Source organism: Dasypus novemcinctus, chromosome 15 (assembly GCF_030445035.2).
Source record: "Dasypus novemcinctus isolate mDasNov1 chromosome 15, mDasNov1.1.hap2, whole genome shotgun sequence".
NCBI lineage: Eukaryota > Metazoa > Chordata > Mammalia > Cingulata > Dasypodidae > Dasypus > Dasypus novemcinctus.
In genome coordinates this window covers 95900759-95920722 of record NC_080687.1, presented here as the reverse complement: position 1 = coordinate 95920722, position 19964 = coordinate 95900759, and the positions used below count along the sequence as shown (strand labels likewise).

Sequence of the window (19964 nt, the reverse complement as noted above, 5' to 3'; positions counted from 1 at the left end):
TTAAACAGCAAGTTCTTGACCAGAATATTACATTAAATTTCTATTTCTAGGACAGCCTGGAGTTGCAGTTTGGTTCTTCATTTCCTGTGTTAATTAAAGTGAGGTACAGACTCTTTCCTCCTTCAATCAAGTCTGAGGGTCATCAGTTTTTTAACGTGTGGCAAGTTCAAGGGCCATCCGTCCTTCTCTGGTGCTGGAGGACACACACGAATCCCCTGCAGCAGAGCGAGGTGCATTTCACTACCATCAAACTGGGCGAGGAGCAAGACAGCCCATCAGAACCCCCGGGTGAGGGGTGAGGGCGTTCACCGGGCACAGCAACCACCTCTAAACAGTGGGTGTCTCTAAAACCCCGTGTTCAAAGACCGCGTCCTGACACACGGCAGTGCATTCTTTCTGTTTGGAGAAAGAGGTAATCTGTCTGTTTCCCACACTGAGGTTTCTTTTCACCTCCACTTAGGAACCCGCAGTCTTCATGGTGGGCTCTGGAGCCCATCAGCACCACGTGGGGGAAATGTACAATGAACGAGGCTTCCCACGGGGAGGGACAGGACCGGGGAAGCCTGATCGCTGGCACGTGGGCTGCGGGGGCAGGACTGTGCACGCTCAGCTCCCTCTGGAGTGAGGAGTCCTTAGGCTGCCTCCTCCTGGATCCTGACCCCCGACTCCGAATGTTGGCCTGGTTGGGTGGACCCAGGGCAGACACTTGGGCACCTTCACAGGTCCAGCGGGGCCTCCTTTCATGAGCATCAGTGCTCCTGTGAACTGGCATTTGACTGGGGGTGCAGGGACTGGAGTCCTGGTCTAGTGGGTGCAGTTTCTATGGGGTGACAGAAAAATCTGGTAGGGGATGACAGTGACAATACAGTGCATGCAAATGAACATCACTGAATTGTATATTTGAAAAAAAATAAATGGGAAATATTAGGTTGTATGTATCTTTCCACAATAAAAATTTCAAACATAGAACTGCACAACACAAACAGAACCCTAAAGCAAACCATGGACTACACGTAACAGTATAGTTCTAGTAACATTGTTCCATCAGTTATAACAAAAACACAGCATTAAAGCAAAGAATAATACAGAAAACTGCCTGTGAGAAGGTTATATGGAACTCTGTAATTCAGTGTGATTTTCCTGAAAACCTTAAACTTCTCTAAGAAAATATCTTTAAAAATAAAATATTATTAAGATACAAAGTAACAAGCAACATGAATTCAACAAGAAATGAATACTGTGGGGAAGTGGATGTGGCTCATGCGATTGAGCTTCTACCTGCCATATGGGAGGGCCTGGGTTCCATCCTTGGGGCCTCCAGGTCAAAGAAAAAAAGCATGCCTGTGCAGCGAGCCAGTGTCCACGCGGTGAGCCAAGTATCCACGCGCTGAGCTGAGTGCCCGTATGGAGCATCAAGTCCCCAGGCAGCAAGCCAATTCCTATGTAAGGAAGACATGAAGCAAGATGATGACACAGCAAAAGAGAAACAAGGGGAGAGACAAGGCAAGACACAACAGAAACCAGGAACTGAGGTCATGCAAGTGACAGGGAACCTCTCTCCTCAGCAGAGTTCCCCACGATGGGAATCCTAGAGGAGAAAAAAGAGAAGACAAAAAGAGAAATAAGTACAGAACATCACACAGCAAAGGGACACAGACAGCAAACACAGCAGGGCTGGGGGAGGCGGAAGGAAAATTTAAAAAAAGAATACTGTGGCCATGCCATTTGCTGCAGATAAATCATTTGACACAATCCAATACCTTTTCATAATGAAATACAAAGAAACAGGGCAGCAAAACAAGGACTACATAACTAGCGTCATTCTCGATGGTGAAAGACTGTGCGTTTGGGCAATAACATCAAGGCCCAATCCATGATGCTGCTTTTGCCACTGCTATCCCTCACTGTCCAGGATGTCCTAGCCAGAGCATCAGGCAAGAAAAAGGAGGTAAAGGCATCCACATTGGAAAGGAAGAACAAAACTATCTCTGTTTAGAAAGGACAGGATTTATATATAAAAATCCCTCTAGGACTCACAAATACTCTTACAGCTAATAATGCCAGAAAGTTTCACAAAAGTCTGTTGTATTTCTATAACATAGAAGCAAACAATCTGAAAAGAAAGTTATAATGCAATTTCTTTTACAGGAGCATCAGAAAGAATAAAATACTTAGGAAGAAATTTAACCAAGGAGGTACAAGATTTGTTACCTGAAAACTACAAACCATTGATGAGACACATTCAAGGAGGGGGACCTGGAAAGCCATTTTAGGAGTTAACCTGAATGAAAACTTATGGATGAAGCTTCTGACTCGCTACAGACAGGGCGAAAGTTGTCCCATGGCCCCCGGAGCTTCCCAGGACAGTCCTGCACAATGAAGCACTTGTCCACATGGGACAGGGCAACCAGGCTTCAGGGTCCACAGGGAGGCCTTCTCCACTGGGTCTGAGGTTCAGTCGGGTCAAAATGATGGCTCAGTTGTCCTAAATGGTGTTGCAGGAAGAGATGCCGGACATTGTATATCCTGCCATAACCCACTGAATGGACTGGGGAGAGTGTAAACTACACGTGGGGCAGCAGTGCTCCAAACTGTATTCACCAAATGCAATGAGGGTGTCACATGATGAAAGAGGTTGTCGGGGTGGGAGGAGTGGGGTAAGGGAAATGGGGTACAGGGGAACCTCATACTTTTTGAACATAACTTTTTTATCATCTAAGTATCTTCAAAAAAACAATTAAAAAATTGATGGGGTCGGGGAGTGAGGAGTAGGGTATATGGGAACCTCTTATGTTTTTTAATGTAATGTTTTGTGTGGTCTCTTAACTTTAAAATAAGGTAATTAAAAAAAAACAAAACAAAAGGTCCTCAGGCACCTCTCCTGGCAGCCAGGGTGCAGGAGAGGAACTGCTTGAGCTCACTGTTCAGCTGTGCACACGCGCCCCCTTCAGGCTACCAACAGAATCACAGAAATTAAAATTTTATATTATTCACTGCTATAAATTTGGAAGAAGGAAATGGAGCTAACTATCCAGTGCCTTGATGAGACTGCATGGAGATAACAAGAAGCAAAGTACAAGGTAAGTATACAAAAATAAATTGATTTATCCTCCCCTGCAGTGAACAATGAAATAAAAAACAAATGCTTTTATAGTTGTAAAAACACATAATAAATTCCTTTGCTCAAACCTAAGAAAATAAGTACGTATTTCTCTCTCATAACCTATTAAAAGCTTGCAAGAAGTAAAAAGTTAAATAAATGGAGAAATATTCCTGTTTCATGGTGGGTAGATGAGGGACGAAACGGGGTCCCTGTTATGGGACGAGTGGGGTCCCTGTTGTGGGATGAGTGTGGTCCCGTTGTGGGACGAGCGGGGTCCCTGTTAAGGGACGAGTGGGGTCCCTTTGTGTGACGAGCGGGGTCCCTGTTAAGGGATGAGTGGGGTCCCATTGTGGGACGAGCGGGGGTCCCTGTTAAGGGACGAGTGGGGTCCCGTTGTGGGACGAGAGGGGTCCCTGTTAAGGGACGAGTGGGGTCCCGTTGTGGGACGAGCGGGGTCCCTGTTAAGGGATGAGTGGGGTCCCGTTGTGGGACGAGAGGGGTCCCTGGTGTGGGGAAGAAAGCCTTGTATGCCCGCTGAGGCTTCCCTCGGGGGCTCCAAAGGCGTGGAGGGTGCACGACCCAGGAAGGGGCTCCAAAGGCGTGGAGGGCGCACGACCCAGGAAGGAGTCGCGGAGACAGGCTGATGGCACAAGTCTGGTCTATTGTGGAAGGGGATGCAGATTTATAGGATTGGGGAGTGGTGTGGCGGGTTCTGATTGGCTAGGGCAAATGCTGTTTCCATATAAGGCAATGTTCTGGCATTGGGCTAGTGATTGGCCAGTAGAGCATGTGCTAACTATTGATAGGCTGACACTGTTACTAAGCTGATAGGTGGTTGTAAGCTGTTGCTGGGCAAACAGCGTACTAAGAGATTAGGTTTAAGGGAGGGGGGAGGGGAAGTGAGAGCTGGGCTGGGCGGGCGATAGGAAGGGGGAGGGCGGTGCCGGCTAGCCATTAGCAGCAAAGGCCTAGTCAGGCGTGGTCACCTTGTCTAGGCCCAGTGGGCAGAGGCGGTGTCACCTCTTGCCGCACTGTTTGCCACTGAGGCAAGCCAGGTGCCCCTCCTCCCACAGGTAGAGTCAATATTTTTAAGTTCTTATAGAAAATCATAGAAAGATATTTTGTATATATTTATGAACCTTTTCTACTCCTAGAAGAGCATGCAAAATGCTTAAGAAGGACAAAACTGAGCAGCCCATACTGCCTGGTTCCAATTCTTATTATAAATCTACAATAATTGATAGAGTTTGATGTTGGTACACAGAAAAACTGGGAAAAAAGAGAGTTCATATGTAGATCCATTAAAATATGTTCAAGTGAACATAATCCTTTCAAAATATGGAAATGGAACAACTGGATGGCCATATGAAAATAAATAAAGACATAAACTTTACAGCTTACACACAAATTCTCCTAAAATAGTTTATATGTGAATGTAAGAAGCAAAATGAGGAAAACGGACTTTGGCCCAGTGGTTAGGCTCTACCATATGGGAGGTCCGCGGTTCAAGCCCCGGGCCTCCTTGACCCGTGTGGAGCTGGCCATGCGCAGTGCTGATGCGCGCAAGGAGTGCCGTGCCACGCAGGGGTGTCCCCCGCGTGGGGGAGCCCCACGCGCAAGGAGTGCGCCCGTGAGGAGGGCCACCCAGCATGAAAAGAAAGTGCAGCCTGCCCAGGAATGGCACCGCCCACACTTCCCGTGCCGCTGACGACAACAGAAGCGGACAAAGAAACAAGACGCAGCAAACAGACACCAAGAACAGACAACCAGGGGGGGGGGGGGAATTAAAGAAATAAATAAATCTTAAAAAAAAAAAAAGAAGCAAAATGATTTTTTAAAGAAAGTGAGTTTCCAACAGAAGAATGACCTCGTGCTTGCTGATGAGTTTTTATATGCAACATCTAAAAGTCATGAAAAGAAAAAATGGCAATGGGACTTCATCTGAAAAGTTAAAAGTTCTACTTTGTAGAAGACACTGCTAATTGAATGAAAGACCTCAATCCTGCACTGGGAGTAAGTTTTGTAAGATACATATATTTTGTACCAAAATATACAAAAGCCCTACAGAGCTCAATAAAAGAAAACAAACCACACAACTAAGAAATTGGAAAATGACTGAACAGACCCCTCAGTAAATTAGGTATACAGTTGACAAATAAGCACACATAAAGACACTTATCATTTGTCATTATTGAAAAGTAACTTAAAACAACAATGAGAGATACTACCCACCCACTGGAATGGCTAACAGCCAAAGAACAGACAATCCAACTGCTAGCAATGATGTGGGACAACAGGAACTCTCATTCCTTGCTGGAGAGAATGCAAATGGTACAGCCACTTTGGAAGACATTTTAGCATGATTACTAAGGTCAACTTATCTCAGTATGTGACTCATTAATCACACTCCTAGGCATGTACTCAAGTTTGTTTGACAACTAATGTCCACACACACAAAAATCCAGCACTGATATATTTATAGCAACTTTTAGTTATAATAACTACAAGTTGGAGAAACCAAGATGTCCTTCACTAGGTGAATGGATAACCAAACTGTGGTACAACTACACCCATATAGTTACTCAGCAGTAAAAAGGAAAGTGTTATCCTGCCACAGAAGGACATGGATGCATCACAAATTCATATTGTTAAGAGAAAGAGGCTGCTCAGTTAGGATTACATAATGCATGACAAGGTCACGCCTGCTTGTTGATGGGGTATGATGTTAAGGGTCTCTTTGCACACAACAAAACTAGGTGCTCCAAAATCTGTGAAATTAAAAAATTCAGATATCTGCTGAACTGTCATTTTGTCTTCCTTTAAGATCTGAATTGCAGTGGGGAAAAGAGATGATATGAAGTAGTTACTCTCAAATCTCAGCATCACAAAATGAGTTAGGCCCTGGCCCAGCTGCTAGAGAGGTAAATAGACAGTTGAACAAACAGAAATATTCTTGCCATCTTGTCTCTTACATTATTGCAAGATAAAGAAATACAAAAAACACTGTGGCAACTGTTTTGAGTTTCTTCAAGTTTCCAGAGTTAGAACAATTTCAGGACTCTGGCTGGGCCTTTCTTAGTTGAGAAATGTGGGTCCATAGTTCAACATCCTGTACTTTAGTTATAGTACTAGAAGTTAGATGAACTTGGTAGGGGTTCTTTTTATTAATGAGGGTCTGTCACCTTGATGGAGCACCACACCTTGCCAAAATGTTTCCCTCATTCCAAATAGGAATGCTGTCATTTTAAGTCTTTGCTTCTCATTCTATATACACACCGCAGGAATGAATACTCTACATTCTGATGCTATGAGATTATTTATTCTATATATTTCAAAAAAGTGAGACTACAATACTTGTCCTTTGTGTCTGGTTTATTTCACTCAATAGGACGTCTTCCAAGTTCATCCATATTGTCACACGTATCATGAATTCATTCCTTTGTACAGCTGAATAATATTCCATTGTATGTCTATTCTGTTATTCATTTTATTTATCCATCCATTGAGGGAAACTTGTGTTGCTTCCATCATTTGGCAATTGTGAATAGTGCTGCTATGAACACCGGTGTTCAAATATCTTTTTGAGATGCTGCTTTCAATTCTTTGGGGTATATATCTAGTAGTCCAGTTGCCAGATCATTTGATAATTCTATGTTTTGCTTTCGGAGGAGCCATCAATCTGTCATCCATGGTGGCTACACCGTTTTGCATTGCCACATTCCTCCAACACTTTTACTTTCCATGTGGTTTAATAAAATAAGAGGTGGCCAAATCACGTGTAAGAAGGATGCTCCCTGGAGGCTCCCTTCTGACAGCAGGCCCAGGAAGCAAATGCTGAGATGGGAGGGCCACATGGGGAAGGAGACTCGCTCACCAGTCACCTCAGGAGAGACCCCCATCTGGGAAGACTTGGATTAGAGGGGGACCAATGTCTCCACAGAAAATCCATGAAATTTTCAGAAACTGCCAGTCCCAACAGATTTCTCCCAAGATCCTCTGACTGTCATGCAGGTCAATTTGGTGAGACGCTGCAGAAGTCCAGTGCCCCTGCTTGCCTTGAGGAAAGGGGAACCCATGGGGGGGGGAGCCTTCCTGTGATGCCTGTGGCAGGATCCTGCTTCCCAAGGGCAGAAAGAAACACTTAGGAGAATGAGCCCACCAGGCTGTGGGTACAGGAGCCCTCTAATGGCATGGCGCCCACCATTGTGCCTGACATGCTCTGTGCAGGGGAGGGGTGAGGTCAGAGCACCGCTTGATCCTCTGGGCTTGCTGTAGCTTCAGGTGGGGCTCAGAGAGGCCAGAGCACAGGGGCTGGTCTCCTTTGCCTGACATCAGCCACATCCCTTTCATTAATGCACTTTCTATTTATACAAAGAGCAAAGCAAGAGAGCCCTGTTGCATAGAGCCTTGCTGGTCTCCCCCATGGCAGCCCAATGACAGTCTTCCCTGTGACATCAGGACAGCTTCCCTGAGGACCCCAATACAGCCTCCTCTGGCTCTTCTTTCAGAGCTAAGCTCCTTAGAAACAGTCCCATGCAGTCCCTCTCCAGACCTATTCATCTCTATTTCAGCCCTCGGTGTGTCTGAACTTGCTGAACCCTAGCCAACCACTCCAGTGGAACAACTCTCCTATGGGTATTCCAATTACGTTCAATTCTCACATGCAGAGGCCACTTTCTTTATCATGCTTGAAATTTCCTTCCTGATTTTTCAGCAGTTTTACAGATTTGATTATGTCTTCCCCTTCTGCTATCTTGGCTTCACCAGGCTTGGGCTTGGGGCTCCCTGCTAATTTTCTTTCATACATCTCAGTGTCCTCTTCTTCTGTTAGCTGTTTACATGTTGATGCTCCACAAGGTTCAATCTTCTTCTCACTTTCCTTCTCATCGGCCCTAGTCTATTTCATTGACCACATCCAAACCTATTGTTTCAAGCGGGATGCCAAGGACACTTAACTTTTCATATCTAGCCCAGATCTCTCCCCTGAGCCCCACATGTGAATTTATCACTTGTCTTTCATAAATCCCTCAAACTAAGGCTGTTACCCCACAGTTCTACACCATTTTCTTTTTCAGTATGAATGTCACCACCCCATGCCCAATTCTCTAAGCCAGAAACCAGATGATTTCCTTTATATTTCCCACTCTATCATTCTGAAATACAATTAGTCTGATATTGTGTCAATACTACTTCCTAAATATATCTTCTCAATTCCACCCCACCTCCCCATTTCTCATTGTAGACTTAGTCCAGTATTTCATCACTGATAGCTGGGATTATTGTCACAAGCTTCCAAATATTTTCTCCACTTCCGGTCCAGCCTCCTTCAAACTTATCTTCTACACTGCAGCTAGGACATGATAAAATGCAAAATATTTCTTATCTAAAACCATTCAATTATTTATATAGTTTGCATAATAAAATTCAAATCCTTCCAGCATTTTAGAACAGAAATCTCCAAAATGGCCATGATCCACCTCTACGACTCATCTGTGAACCACCCTACAGAATTATCTTACACTAAAGGTCAGCATATTCTAAAGTGTTCCAAGGAGCACTTGTTCCAGATATTAATAAAATTCTGGTCTAATAAGTTTGTGAACACGGGGAAATGGACTTAAACACAGTGATGGGCAGGGAGTGTAAACTATAATGTAAACTCTAATATACTTTAGTGGCAATGCTCCAAAATGTGTTCATCAATTGTAATAAATATACCACACTAAGGGAGGATGTTGTTAATGTGGGGAAATGTGGAAAGGGTTGGGAGAGGGACATATCAGAATCCCCTCTATGTTTTTTTGTAACATTTATGTGGTCTAAGTACCTTTTTTAAAATTTAAAAGTATATTTAAAAAAAAAATAAACACAGTAATGGGCATTGGGGATATCCAAATAAGGAACAGAGAAGATACAGCTTGAGTGCTGAACTCCTGTTTCTCACTGAATAGCTACTAACACCTGAAGGCATTCAGTTTGGGAAATGTTACTGAAAGCATTTGGGAAAACCTAAAGTTCCAACAATATGCTCTACTCTCCTATTTCTTCACCTCTGCCTGGTGAGCCATCCATTCATTCAGTCATTCATTTGTTCATACACTCCAAAACAATCACTGGAAATCAACTAGTATATGCTTTACATTCAGGGGGAGAATACACTCCTGGGGAGCCAAACTTTGTAAACATATGATTAAAACAGTCAGGATAAGTGGTCTGAATTTTGGAGCATATTGTAAGTACCTGAGTTTGGCAGATCAATCGACAGCAAGCTTTCCCTCTCCTCCTTGACAGGGATATCCCTCAGATAGGTGTCAATGTTGTTTTTTTTTTTTTACTTTAGGTATTAAATCAAATCTTAGGTGTTAAATGAGCATATATTTACAGGTGTCATATCTTTCCCTTAGGTTGATCCTTGTATTGTTATGAAATCTCCCTCTCTGTAGAGGTGTAGGTAAAGTATATGTACATGTCATGAAAGGTAAGTTGGTATCAAATGAAATATGATTTTATATATTCTGGATGTTGCATTTTAACCCCATGGAAAACACAGGAAAAGGAAATGACAATATATCCATATGGGAAAAGGAAGGCAATCAATGTGGTACAATTCAAAACATCCAATACATGTAATAGTAGGAAAAAAGGGTTGTGTTGAAAATGAATTGTTACCTTGGGACAAACTTTCTAGATAGAGTTAAGAAATTCATAATAATAATAATTTGAAAGAGTGGCAGAGTAAACTAGGCTGATGGGACAGAAGTGATGGTGAGAATATCCCAGATAGATTTTTTCATTATGTTCATGTACCTAATCAAGAAATCTAATATATTTTAATAAAATGCAGATTTCTGGTTCTCCACACCAAATCACTGATAAAAATATCTGGGTATAAGGTATAGAAAATAGTATTTTAAATATGTTTCCTACAAGATTTTCATGTATGATGAAGATCGAACCTTTCTGTTGGGAGACTGTAATGAATTCAATAATTGAAAGGTGCAGAATCCCTGACATAAGTCATATATATTGGCTTCTTCATTTTCCACTGACCACTAAAATATTACATACCTGGACCAGAGCTAACCTCCTGCCTCCATGTCTTTATCAAGTGATACTTTATAATTATAGTTTTGTTTTTTATTTACCAAGAAAGGGTTCTTATTTGCTAAAAAAATATATATCTTTTTTATTATTGTTCATTGTCTCTAATAACAGTTCTGTTATTTAATTATCCCTGTAAAAGCTACCACTTTCAGCATTCTTGCAACAGGAAAACTTTTTCTTAAGAATGGAATGTTTTCTTCTCTGTGAAAAACAAATATGTAATTGCTTTGTAGCCTGAGAGACTATTGAACATAAATGAGGAAAGCAGGGCTGCCCTGATGGAAGGGGCTGAGGGTGAGAACTGTGTACTCTGTTTCCTCCATGACTCCTGCACTAATTTCCTAGCTGCTGTAATGGATTCCATGTAATGGGTTGGCTTACCAGCAGGGATTTACAGACTCAAGGTTTCAGAGGCTAGAAGGCGTGTTTCCTCCCAGAGTCAGTGCTTCTATCTCACCAGCAATCTTGGTGCTCCTTGACTTTTCTGTCTTGTGCTGATGCATGTGGCTGCATCTTCTCCTTTCTCTTCTGGGCTCCCTTGCCTTCCAGCTTTAGGCTGCTCCCAGAGCTTCCTTTCCACATCCATTTGCTTTGCTTATAAGGACTTCAGCCACACTGGATTAAGGCCCATATATTCAAAGGTCCTATTGACAAAAGCGTTCACACCCACAGACCAGGGGTTGGAAGCTGAACATACCTTTTGTGGGGGACATTATGCAATCCCCAACACCAATGATACCCTCTGACCAATCACCTTTCCAATGGGACCCAGAAAGCAATCAAAAAATCATTAAGTGAAAAATCACTTTGGAAATCAGTATTTCAAATGTCCACAATTCTCACTTTGCTCTGAACACTAAGAAATTCAGTCAAATTTGATACAATTTGTATTAACTCTCTTTGTGGGAATGTTTACTTTTGCCTCCTTTATGGCTTTAACTTCTTTAGTGCTTAAGTTTCAAGAGAATTTCATACTTATTTCTATAAATATGTATTTGTGCATATACTAAAAAACCATTATGGAAAGATGGGGTACAAATAGTCTGAATACATAGTCATTACTGTTATCTTTATTGAAGTCTTGTGAACTCAAATGGCTTCCATTACCTTACACTGGTTCTTCTGGGAAGATGGCAGACTAGCAAGACAGAGGACTCTTTTCTCTTCCAGAAAAATAGCTAGAGGACAGGCAGCAATGGCCTGGAAAGAAACTTCTAGGGTTCAGGACCCCCGGGGAGGGCTGGACACCACCCAGCAAAGAGAGGGGCAATGGAAAAGAACCATGGTGGCAAAACTGTGAGTACATGCTGCAGCTGCCAGGATCCACCCCACCATTTAGACACTTTGAATTCTCAGGCCTCAGGGCCACTGGCTACAAAGGGGGACCCACCTCCCAGAAGTGAGGAAAGAGCAACACAGCCTAAGGCTGGCTGCTTTTGCCTGACACCTTTGGTCTGCTGTGCCCTTGAGCTCCTGCAGGCTGGGCATGGCCCTGCTATTGTTTGCCTGGGAGCCAGCAGGGGACTAAAGAGATCCAGGACTAAGGAGAGCTGACCCTCTCAATCGCCCTCTCTATTGACCAGGACAGACTCTTTGAATTAGGAGGCTCTTAGCCTCCAGGCAGGATCCTCTATCGCAGTGATCTGGCCTGGTGGATGCAAACACACTCAGACCAGGCTTTGAACTGAAGGGCTGACAAGGAGTGCCATCTGCTGGTGGACCAAGGAAAAGCATGTGGGGAACACAGTAAATAAGCAAGATAGGCATTTTCTGGTCTTTACAGCCTCCCTCCCCAAGGCCCTAGGAAGCAGGTCTGCAACACATTACTCTGCTCAGGGCCCAGATCTGAGCAACTAACAGGAACAATCCTAAAGACCCAGAACAAGTTGAACCAAGAATCAAGGACACCAGAAACACACAGCCTCCTGTCACTAAACCCCTGTGAAAGGAAAGTGAGCATCTGAGTAAACTCACCATCCAAATCAGATGCCTAGACACCAGGGAAAAGTTACAAGTCGTTCTGAGAAAAGAGAAGAAATGACCCAAGAAAAGGAATCTATCAAAGTCCCCAGAAGATACACAGGATTTCAGACAACTAACCAAGGAGATGCACACAAATTTCCAAAATCAAATTAATGCATTGAAAGATGATATGGATAAAAAGATAAAAGATATCAAGAAGACACCAAGTGCGCACAAAGAAGAAATTGGAAGCCTGAATATAAAAGTAACAGAACTCATGGGAATGAAAGACACAATAGTGGGATAAAAAACAAATCAGAGGGCAGCAGTTGTAGCTCATGTGGTTGAGGATCTACTTCCCATGTACGAGGTCTCAGGTTTGATCCCTGGCACCTTCTAAAAACAAACAAATGAAAAAATGAACTCTCACTGTGGAGCAGATGTAGCTCAGTGGTTGGGCATCTGCTTACAATTCACAAGGTCCTGGGTTCAATTGCCAGTACCTCCTAAAGAGGAAACAAACAAAACAACAACAAAACATTAGAGGCATACAACAGCAAGTTTGAAATGACAGAAGAAACCATAAGTGATGCAGAAGACAGAACAGCAGAAATGGAAGAGAGAAAAGAACAAAGAGAAAAGAATGTGAACATTTGAGCTAGGTCTCAGGGAGTTGAATGATAATAGAAAACACAACCACATGCATGTCACGTCAGTTCCAGAAGGGGAAGAGAAGGGAAAAGGGGAGAAAGAGTATCTGAGGTAATAAGAGCTGAAAATTTCCCAACCCTCATGAAAGTAATGACCTTGCATGTACAGGAAGCACAGTGTACCCCAATCAGAATAAATGTGAATTACCTACTCCAATAGGTCTATTCAGATTCATAGTAGGTCTAACAGGACTTCTCCAACTGCCAAATGTCAAAGATAAAGAGAAAATTCTGACAGCAGCCATGGAGAAGCAAACTATCACATACAATGGATGCCCAGAAAGAGTTATTGTGGATTTCTTATCAGAACTTGGAGAAGAGAAGACAATGGCATGATATAATTAGGATATTAAAAGAGAAAAACTGCCAGCTAAGAAATCTTTATCCAGCAAAACTGGCCTTCAAATATGAAGGTGCGTTTAAAATGCAAAGAAAACAGAAATTAGGAGAATTCATAACAATGATTCCATTTTGTAGGAAATATTAAAGGAAGCTTTACCACCTGACAGAAAAAGACAGGAGACAGAGGTTTGGAAGAGATTATAGAAGAAAGAATAGCAGAAAGGATAACCAAGAGAGCAAAAATACAGACAGAAATAAGACATGACATATGAAAACCAAAGAAGAAAATGATAGAAGCAAATAATGCATTTACCATAATATCATTGAATGTGAATGGATTAAACTCCCCCATCAAAAGGTATAGGCTGGGAAGCAGACACGGCTCAACTGCTAGAGCATCTGTCAACCACATGGAGGGTCCAGGGTTCAATCCCCAGGGCCTCCTGACCTGTGCGGTAAGCTGGCCCACGTGCATTGTTGCTGCACTCAAGGAGTGCCCTGCCATGCATGGGTGCCCTGCGTAGCAGTGCCCCACGTGTAAGGAGAGCACCCCACAAGGAGAGCCACCCCATGTGAAAAAAAAAGTGCAGCTCGCCCAGGAGTGGCACTGCACACAGAGAGGTGACACAGCAAGATGACACAACAAAAAAAGAGACAGTTTTCCACTGCTGCCAGATAATGCAAGCAGACACAGAAGAACACACAGCAAATGGACACCTAGAGCAGAAATGGAGAGGGAAGGGGATGGAAATAAAATAAATCTTAAAAAAAAGATACAGGCTGACAGAATGGATGGAAAAACATGAGCCATCCATGTGCTGCCTACAAGAGACTCACCTTAGAACCAGGGATAAAAACTGCCTGAAAGTGAAATCTTTGAAAAAGATACTCCATGCTAACAGTAACCAAAAAAGATCATGTCCTCTACACAAGTAAAAGAAAAAACCTGCAAACTTTGATGAGCGATTCTGCAGTTCTTTGGGATTTGAGGGTTCTATGACAATGGAAAGAGGCCACTGCCTCTTGTGGTTTAGAAAAGCCTGAGAGAAGAGAGAGAAGAGGCAGGAGGAGGAGGGGGAGGAGGGGGAGGAGGAACTGGAGGGAGGAGGGAGAAATGGGACATAAAGAATGGCAGCAAAGGTTCATGTGGTCAGAGAGGACCCGGAAAAGGCACTAGTAGAACAGGGGAAACTTAAGTGAGCTAGGAGAAAACCCTCTGACCAGGTTCTGGACTAGAGCAGAAAAGAAAAATGCTTTAATTTGTTCTAGTGATGAAGACTAGCAAGAGACTTGCTCAACTGCAAAATTCCTTTTTCCTCCTAATTCACTCTTGAGTATGTCTGTGTTGATAATACTTGTTTAACTTAATACCCTAGCCTTTAGCCATTTTTAGAACTAGAGAATCCTATTCCTTGAACAGGAACCAGTCAGGATTTTTGTGGCTCCTTTCCAATGTAGGCACACCTCCTTTTAGATGGCATGGAACTCTACCATCAGCAGGTGACAACTCAGAACGGTGCAGGTGAGAGAGATAGTAGAAAGAAAGTGTTCCTTTCAAGCACCAAGGAGCATTATGATTGAGAGTTTCTTTTTCCTCCACTTCACATTATATTTTTTTGTTAGGTGAAAGTGACATAACATAAAATTAACAATTTTAACAGTACATTCTGTGGCATTTAGTACTTTCACTATGTTGTGCATCAAATTTATCTAATTTCAGAACATTTTTATCCACTCCGAAGGAAACCTCATAGATCCAAAGGGAGTTCTTCCGCCTTCCCCACTCCCCTCAACCCCTGCCAGCCATTAATCACCGTTTTGTCTCTCTTTATTTGCATAGTATAGTGGGGGATGGGGGAGTGGGAACCTCATTTTTTTAATGTAACATTTTTTGTGCTCAAGGTAGCTTAAAAAAAAGGCAAGTAAAACTTTTTTTCAAGTTTCCATTTATATGATAGTTTTTTGACATTACAGGAATAATCTGTTTAGAGTGATTACACAAGTCCTGAAAGGTGAGTTACTGACAGCTTGTCCCAAGTATTGCTCTAAAATATTCCAAGTGTTGGTTCACTTATAATCATAGCATTTCATAGTCTTAATTTCCCTTGAAGAGTTTCCACTTTAAAATCCTGTGTATCTTGGGAAACTACAATAATTCTGTTCATTTTAACTATTTTTATCATCTTGGGTCCTAGAATCATGACCTTTAGTTGAAAAGGAGCCAGTAACCATCTGTTTACAATGAGACGCCCCGTTCCCGTTCCCCCCCACCCAACGCACCCCCTGCTGCCCTTTATTGCGCTGCGCCCTGAGCTTCAGTCTTCTTTGATGTAGGAGAATATTGATCTCACAATAGGGGGCGCCGGCAGCTCTTCCCGGGAGGGGTCCCCACTCCTGGCCAGGGGGACCTGCGTGGCTGCCAGGCGCTAGCCGGATCTCGGGGGTGCGGAGACCCTCCTCCCGGAGGACGCAGGTAGGGGCCCCGAAGTCTAGTGGGACGGGAGCGCGCAGGAGCCCCGAGTGCGCGCGGGTCCGCCTCGGGCCGCGGCGGGGGCGGGGCTCCTGGCAAGGGCGTGGCCGGGCGCTCAGCCCTGCTGCTGGCCTCGCCACCGCAACCCCACCGCTTAGCCCCGCCCCTGGGCGTTCACCCCGCCCCGAGGCCCCGCCCCCGAGGCCCCGCCCCCCGAGATTCCCCGTTCGCGTCCGACCGTTGACCTGGTGCTGCGGCCGGCTGAGGCGCCGCGGGGCCCCCGGTGTGCGGTGTGCGGGGATCCCCGCGGGGGGCGCTTAGTGAGCGCCGGCCCGGAACCCTCAGGCGGAGCGCGCGGCCCCTCCTCAGACGCCCGCCTGCGCCGGCTCGGAGCCCGGGAAGTGTTTGGCGCCACCTGGCGGCGGCGGGACGGGCGGCGGGGAGCGCCTGCGGGCCTGCGGGCCTGCGGGCGGGGCGCGGGGCCGCGGGGCCGCCGGCAGCGCGGAAAAGCGGGCGAGCGGCCGTCCCCGCGCTGCGCTGAGGGCGCGCCCGGCCCGCGGCCGCCCAAGCTCCCGCTCGCTGGACGGTTGTGCGCGGCGGCCCCGCAGGCCCTGCCCTCTGCGTGCGGTTTGTCGCCAGGGGCGTGGGGGCGTCCTTGGCGGGGGAGCGGGGAGGGGGTGGGTGGGCGGGGGACTCGGGGCCTGCTTCAGTCTTTGGCATTTTTCCAGACACGGATAACTTGTTCATCTGTGACAGTTACTTGAGTGCAGTTACCTAGTTAGAGCTGCACAGCTGTTTACCATGTACCACCTCCTCTCATCCAAGCCCCCGGTGATAGGCGTTTGTATGTTTCTCCAGTTTTGGCGGCCGTGAACTTGCCGTGAACTTGCTGTGGGAATCATGGTACAGCAAGTCGTCTTGGATAGATACCGGGGAGTGGAACTAGCAAGAATGATGTAAGTTTATATTTTTAAGAAACTGACAAAATGTTTCCCAAAGTGGTAGCACTTTTTGGCATTCTCACTAGCAATGTATGAGAACTCCGGGTTTTCCACATCTTCGTGAACAGTTGGTATTATCTTTCTTGATTGTAGCCATTTTACTATGTCTATATGATAAGTCATAGCAGATTTTATTTTGTATTTCCCTACTGGTGAAAGAATTGAATGTTTCTTCTCTGGTGAAAGTGTTATTTACATAGATTCCCATTTTTAAGTGCTGTTTGTTATTTTTTTTAACAAATCATTTTTATCGATACATATCAACAAAGCATACATACAGTTCACCGCACAATCAGTGGTGTTTGACACCATCACATAGTTGTGCATTCATCATCTCAATCTTATTAGAGCATTTTCTTAATTTCAATAATAATAAAAAGGTAAATCCATCCCATCTCCATCTGTGCTTCCCCTACTGTTCACAGCTCCCCTTTTTGGCTATTCTTGCACAGATACTTTTATTCCCCCCTCTATAAAATGATTTATAGTTACATTTTATATAAATGGAATCATACAGTATGTTATATAACATATTTAGTTCATAGCGATCCCGTATTTATTGTATTTGTTCTTTTGTGTCTGGTTTCCTTCACTCAACATAATGTCCTCCAGTTTCGTTGACGTTGTCAAATGTTTTAGGACTTTTTTTTATTTTAAGATTTATTTTTTATTTATTACTCTCCCCTTCCGCACCCCACCCCAGTTGTCTGCTCTCTGTGTCCATTTTCTGTGTGTTCTTCTTATGTCCACTGGTATTCTTGTCAGTGACACCCAGAATCTGTGCCTTATTTTGTTGCGTCATCTTGTTCTGTTAGCTCTCCATGTGTGTGGCACCACTCCTGGGCAGGCTGCACTTCCTTTCACGCTGGGCGGCTCTCCATATGGGGCGCACTCCTTGCACATGGGGCTCCTCTATGCGGGGGACACCCCTGCGTGCCACAGCACTCCTTGGGAAAATCAGCACTGTGCGTGGGCCAGCTCATCACACAGATCAGGAGGCCCTGGGTTTGAACCTTGGACCTCCCATGTGGTAGGCAGACGCCCTATCTGTCTGGCCAAATCCGCTTGCCTATTTCTTCTTAAGTACTGGATAATATTCCATTGTGGGAATATACCACTGTTTGTTTATCTATTTGTCAGTTGATGGACACCTGGCTTCTTTCCAGCTTTTGACATCATGACTAGCAGTGCTATGAACAGTGGTGTGCAGATGTGTATTTGTATCACTGCTTTCAATTCTGGGTGTAGACCCAATAGTGATAGTGCTGGGTCGCTGGCAAATCTATATTCAACTTCTTTTTTAAAAATATATATATATTTATTTATTTATTTCCCCTCATCCCCACCCTGCCCCAGTTGTCTGTTCTCTATGTCTATTTGCTGCATCTTCTTCTTTGTCCGCTTCTGTTGTTGTCAGTGGCGTGGGAATCTGTGTTTCTTTTTGTTGCATCATCTTGTTGTGTCAGCTCTCTGTGTGTGCAGCACCATTCTTAAGCAGGCTGCACTTTCTTTTCCCCTGGGCAGCTCTCCTTATGGGGTGCACTCCTTGCACGTGGGGCTCCCCTATGCAGGGGACACCCCTGCGTGGCAGGGCACTCCTTGTGCATGTCAGCACTGCATGTGGGCCAGCTCCACACGGGTCAAGGAGGCCCGGGGTTTGAACTGCAGACCTTCCATGTGGTAGACGGATGCCCTAACCACTGGACCAAGTCCGCTTCCCTATATTCAGCTTCTTTAGGAACTGCCCAACAGTCCTCCACAGTAGCTGTACCATTCTGTATTTCCACCAATTGTGAGTAAGAGTTCCTGTCTCTCCACATCCTCTCCAACATTTGTAGTTCTCTGACTTTTTAATAGTGGCCATTCTGATTGGTGTAAAAAGATATCTCTTAGTTATGATTTGCATTTCCCTAATCATTACTCATATTGAACACTTTTTCATGTTTTTTCTTGCCATTTGTATTTCTTCTTTGGACAAATATCTAGTCAAGTCTTTTGCCCATTTTTTAATTGAGTCTTTTTTAATTTTTGAGTTGTAACGTCTCTTTACATATCATGGATATTAATCCCTTATTGGACATGTGATTTCCAAGTATTTCCTTCTGCTGAGGCAGCTGCCTTTACACCCTTTTGACAAAGTCCTGTGAGGTATACACGTGTTTAATTTTGAGGAGGTCCCATTTATCTATTTTTTCTTTTGTTTCATGTGCTTTGGGTGTAAGGTCCAAGAAACCACCATGTAGCACAAGGTCTTTAAGATGTTTCCCTACACTTTCTTCAAGCAGTTTTTTTTTTTTTTAAGATTTGTTTATGTATTTCTCTCCCCTTCCACCCCCCCCACCCTGGTTGTCTGTTCTCCATGTGTATTTCCTGCATCTTCTTCTTTGTCCACTTCTGTTGTTGTCAGCAGCGTGGGAATCTGTGTTTCTTTTTGTTACATCATCTTACTGTGTCAGCTCTCCGTGTGTGCAGTGCCACTCCTGAGCAGGCTGCACTTACTTTCATGCTGGGCGGCTCTCCTTATGGGGCACACTCCTTGAGCATGGGGCTCCCCTACACAGGGGACACCCCTGCGTGGCACGGCACTCCTTGTGCACATCAGCACTCTGCATGGGCCAGCTCCACACGGGTCAAGGAGGCCCGAGTTTGAACTGCGGACCTCCCATATGGTAGATAGATGCCCTAACCACTGGGCCAAGTCTGCTTCCCTCTTCAAGCAGTTTTATGGTAGATATAAAAGTTTTACTTTTATATCTAGGTCTCTGATCCATTTTGAGTTGATTCTTGTATGGGATGTAAGATAGGGGTTCCATTCCATTCTTTTGATTATAGATATCCAGGTCTCCCAGCACCATTTATTGAAGGGACTTTTTCCCCATTAACATGGACTTGGTAGGTGTCTGAAAAACTAGTTGGCCGTGGAGGTGAGGGTTTATTTCTTGGCTCTAAATTCTATTATACTAATCGACAAGTCTCTCTTTATGCCGGTGCCTTGCTGTTTTGACCACTGTAGCTTTGTAATATGTTTCAAGGTCTGGCAGTGAAATTCCTCCCACGTTGCTCTTCTTTTTTTAGAATGCTTTTGATTACTTGGGTGCCTTTTCCCTTCCAAATGAATTTGGTAATTGCCTTTTCTATTTCTGTCAATTAGGCTGTTGGAATTTTGATTGGCATTACATTGAGTCTATAAATCAATTTAGGTTGGATTGATATCATCACGATATTTAGTCTTATAGTACATGAACACGGAGTGTCATTCCATTTGTTTAGGT

At 44.2% G+C, this 19964-nt stretch overlaps 1 long non-coding RNA gene across 3 annotated transcripts in view; it reads left to right on the top strand.

The window, feature by feature from the left end:
- Nucleotides 1-16189: 16189 nt before the first annotated feature.
- Nucleotides 16190-19964, top strand: part of LOC131273465 (uncharacterized) — a 129741-nt gene continuing 125966 nt past the window's right edge. For 2 of the 3 annotated variants that reach the window (XR_009180703.2, XR_009180702.2), the window contains exon 1: nucleotides 16400-16647. This is a non-coding gene — a long non-coding RNA (uncharacterized lncRNA). Of the gene's footprint in view, nucleotides 16314-16399; nucleotides 16648-19964 lie in introns of those variants that run through there. The other variant, XR_009180701.1, reaches the window with a different exon arrangement.